Below are 4,893 nucleotides of genomic sequence, written 5' to 3'. Positions count from 1 at the left end.
TGCCTTAAAAATCTTACTGCAGTCTTCAGCAGTGCCCCTATGATGAAGGCAGCCCAAGTAGGAATGATAGCCGAAAAATGTATTTTTTTTTAATTCACTTTGATCTGTTTTCCTTGATCAAGTCATGAGACCTGGACCTTTAATGTGGGTATGAAAAAGAGAAAGAGTGTCTGTGTAGGCTGACCGAACCGCAGGCACTCTGCCAGCATCATCCTCCACGGAGGGAGGTGGGTGAATGATTAGACATGGCCATCTCATTGCACAGCAATCTCTTGCAATTTTCCTCAAAGTAGCTGCTGGTAAAGAAGCTGAAAAGCAGCTGTTGTGCAGGACTTAAAAGACAGCAATGCTATGCTATGGACTTTTCTCATCAAATTTCTGCTCCTCTCAGGAGTCTATGATCCTGGCCACCCTAGTTGTCCTCACTGATGGTGCTCTCTGCACATACTCAACACCTTTCAGTCCAGGCAGGACACCATGGCTGTAAGATTGCAGAATGTCCTGAAAACCCTTCTAAGGGTTTGACCTTTCTGTCTTTCCCTCAAAGGAAATATTCAGTTTTTCAGCAACTGCAATATGGCCTGAAGGGTCATGATACTCAATTGACACCAATGTTTTTCAGAAGCCTTGAGAGATAACGCTGAGTTTAAGGAACTGCAGAATGGCAGCACCTCACAACTAAATCCATTTTTGCTTGTGCATCTCTTACTGTACTGAATTACTCAAGTGAAGAACAAGGGTGCCAACTTTGTCCCAGTATTTAATGTGAAGGATTTGGAAAGAGATGAGCAGAATCTTTTTTCAATCCTTTGTATTGAGATAGGTATTAATAATTTATATGGTGAAGCCAAGGCATTGAAAATGTTAGGACCTTGCAGCAGGAAAAGAGGATATAGCTGCTTTCCTGTGGTTATTAGGTTTTGTGTTCTTTTGGGTTGGTGAATATGTTCAAAAGGAAATAGAATAAAATATCTCTAAGGAAGCAAAGATCTTCCTGTTGGGAAGGAGTCAGGAAGGATGATAAATTTCTTGCCAAGTGAGTTATTTCTTCACTTAAGAGACTTCAAAGCTTTAAAAATTACTTTAGGTACTGTGGAGCTTGGATGTGAAACTGCATGTGCTCTTAGCAGACAAAGCTGATCTGTCCTTGATGGGAAATGAGACATAGAAAGATGGCAGGGAAAGAAGCAGGTTTGAGTTGGATGCTGCGATTGCATCTTCCCAGAGCAGCTCTAACAAATACCCTTTTACTGTATTGGGAGATGCAAGTGTTTAGGATTGCTCAATGCTTCCAGTGTTGGTTGTCAAATAGTTTACAAGCTGAGTAAATATTTATGGGATAAATAAAGGAAGACTAAACTGCAATTTTAGTTTGACAGCCACACATCTTTTTGAAACATGCCTGGAAATGACGTGTCTAAAAATAGGACCACCACATAGTACTTGTTGAAGTGACAGCTTTGATACAGTGCTACCTGCTAGAGCTCCAGCCCCACTGCTGCTCCCTCTTTAGCTCACAAGTTCTTTATTTAGAGAAACTGTTATGGAGACTGCTGGTGGTTCCTGGTCTTGTGAAAGCTGAACAGATGTATTTTTCCTACTGCTTTCAACTTGTACAGTTACAGGAAATTAATTGCACATTAGTGCTGTGCAAATTTCAGAGTATAAACTGAGACAAGAGGCATGAAAGGATGTTGCATTCTCTTTGTTGAGATGCCATGGTAAAGTGCTCGTCATCGGCATGCCAGTTTTTCTGGCAATTGAGCCATCCTAAATGTTGTATATCAATCCTAACTTAATGCTCTAGGTCATTAAACACCTGAAAATTAAACAATGTGATGCATGACTGTGTTTGATCTCAGTGCTAATTCCTTCTGAAGGCTTCTGACACTCTTTCAGCCTCAGCTTAGGTGAGTGGTCAGCCTGTGACATTGTCATGAAGCGTTTCATGTTGAATCCGCCAGTTAGTACCATGGGTACCATTTTGTGAAATAAACCCCAGATACAAACCACACAATGCTCAGCCTGTTAAAGCTAAAAACCCCGCTCTGCCCTTTGAGGCGCCAGTGCCAGGAGCCCTGAGCAGACAGAGGAGCTATGAGATGATGCCCATGGGAGCTCCTGACAGAAGGGTTGACTGCGACCCCGTTTGTGTAAGCTGCAGCATTCTGAAGTTCTTCACAAGCCTCCAGCTGCTCAAGCAAAGATGAATTTAAGCCTTTCTAGCTTTAAGAAAAAAAATTAATTTATTTTGATCAGAACTAGAGTCCAATTTATTTTATCTGGAGAAATTTCCTCCTGAGAAAACTTCAGCCTCCTCTTACTCAAATTGGTTCCTTACCAGCTGTAGAGATTTCCAATGCAAGCCCCATGGAAGGGGAAATAAAAACAAACAATACATGTGTGACGTGAGGAGCCATAAAGGTGACCTGGTTAAAGCCAAAAGTACTAAACAGAACATCTGCTGAAGTACTGGAATTGCCTGGAAGCTGTGAGCCTGGGAACCAGGAGCCTCCCTGAGAAGCACAGAGCTGTGAGCCTGGGAACCTAGAGCTTCCTTCCCTGAGAGGCACAGCCAGCTCTGGTACCTAGAAACCAGAGACACCCTGAGAATACCCTTAATCAGCATGAACCCAAGAAACTGTAGTGGTAGCTTATCACCTGAAAAACAATCTGGAAAAGAGGGAAAACATCCCCAGAAAACAAGAATTAGTAACTACCATTGGCTGTTCTAACTGCAAGAACAAGAAATGTTTCCCCCTCTAAATAAAAATAATGAAAAAAAATGGTCAGAGACTAGAAATGATCACCTGTCCTAGGTGAAAAGCAGAAACTACCAGCCTCTGTTGACTGATTGAAGGGGTGGTATCCTACACCCTCTTGTCTCTGAGGTAAAAATGACTTTCTTCTCAAAGCTTCTCTCTCTCTTCCCATGCTGCACACACTTGCCCCTTTCCTAAACAGGTTTGCATAAACTTTCTACAAGCCCTCGGTCAGTTGCTGGGGATGCCTGGCTGACTCCTAACTCCACAAGATGGATCATCCCTAAAGTGAGACTGCCTGTTGTTTTGTTGTTCCCCTACTGAGCCCATATCTGGGGCTGCTCTGGGTTTGTCCTCCCTCCTCTGGGATGGTTGGGTCCCTTCCAAGATCGACCTAATGTGCTTGGAGCTATGTATATACGACAGTAACCTATCTCCTGTTACAATACTGTTAGCTTTGCTTCACTAACTTTTATGTATATATAAAATTATACATACTTCATTGCTGCTGTTGGCTGCTCTGATTGATTTTTGCTGTAATTAACGACTGCTATATTACTGACTGTTGCTATACTATCACCTGCAGAGCATACTTTGTAATCGCTTGATATACACATATATATGATAATCCTAGGTGTACTTAGAATCATAGAATGGTCTGGGTTAGAATGGACCTCTGAAAACCACCTAGTCCAATGCCCCCTGCAGTAAGCAGGGGCATCCTCAACTGAATCAGGCTGCACAGAGCCCTGTTGCGTAGGCTCCCAACCACCTTCCTGGCCAACCTGTTACAGTGTTCCAGCACTCTCGTGGTAAAGAATTTCCTCCTAACATCCAATCTAAATCTATCCTGCTTGAGTTTGAAGCCATTGCCCCTTGTCCTGTCACTACAGGCCTTTGCAAACAGTCTCTCTCTGTTCTTCCTGTAAGCCCCCTTCAGGTACTGGAAGGCTGCTATTAGTCTTCCCAGAGCCTCCTCTTCTCCAGGCGAAACAACCCCAGCTCCCTCAACCTGTCCTCGTGGCAGAGGTGCTCCAACCCCCTGATCATTTTTGTGGCCCTCCTCTGGATCCTCTCCATTAGGTCCATGACCTTCCTGTGTTGATGGCTCCAGAGCTGGACACAGCACTGCAATTGCTAATGGCAATTTGTGTGGTAATCTATGATAACATAACAAAAGTTGGAGGATAAAGCCTCCATGCCCTTGTGCATTACAAAATGCTATGAACCCAGAGTCATGATCTGTACACACCTGTGGGGCCAGGTGACCCTTTAGGTCATGACATCACATTACAACTGAAGTCACCTGACTCCAGCTTTTAAGTGCAAGATGGAAAATAGCCAGAAAAGAATAAGGAACAACACGCACAGAATTCTCTAATATCAAAATATAGCAATTTATTCAAGACACTGAATATGATCTGTTGATTCTCTCCTTAAAACAAATGAGCTACAATACACAAGGTGAATCTGAAGAAAGTGTGGGTTGGGGAGAAACAAAATAAGGGTTGATGTCGTTTCAACAGAACCTTGGAAATGCTGAAATGAGAACCAAGTCTGGCTGCAAGTCTGACACAGACAATAAAAACTGCAGAAGCCAGAATTCAGAATTTCAGTGAGTGGCTGAAAGAACATTTCTGCAATTGACAAAGAACCACATATTTTAAAAAGGCCAAAGGAGGAAAAAAGGAGGAAAAATTTAAAAAGTAAAAAAGAAAAAGAAACCCAAAAACAAAGCAGACCCTTAGACAAAGTGCACTTCACTTGGCTCTAAAATTAGCTATTTTTTTTCTTTTTTCTTTTTTTTTTTAAACAAATTAAAAGGAAATTTCTAATATGTAGCATGGGGTTAATGTGTGTATAACCCTGTAAGTCAGGCCCTTTAGTGCCCCACAAGGGACCCAGTGTTTTCTACATAAAAGATTCAGTATCCTTCTAACCCAACAGAGTTGAGTGGTTTTTCAGCAACTTTTTTTTCAGGCCAGTTCCAGACAGCCAGCAATGACTGAACTCCAGTAAGTCTCTTTGACGGTTTCACAATCCTGTTTGGTCACTTAGGCTTTTCAATTTCTCTTCTACTACAAAGCACTAAAATGAAAATTATCAAAAAAATACTGTATGAAAAAATGAA

This window comes from Indicator indicator, chromosome 1 (assembly GCF_027791375.1).
Source record: "Indicator indicator isolate 239-I01 chromosome 1, UM_Iind_1.1, whole genome shotgun sequence".
In the NCBI taxonomy this organism is placed as follows: domain Eukaryota; kingdom Metazoa; phylum Chordata; class Aves; order Piciformes; family Indicatoridae; genus Indicator; species Indicator indicator.
Note: the sequence above shows the minus strand (reverse complement) of the source record.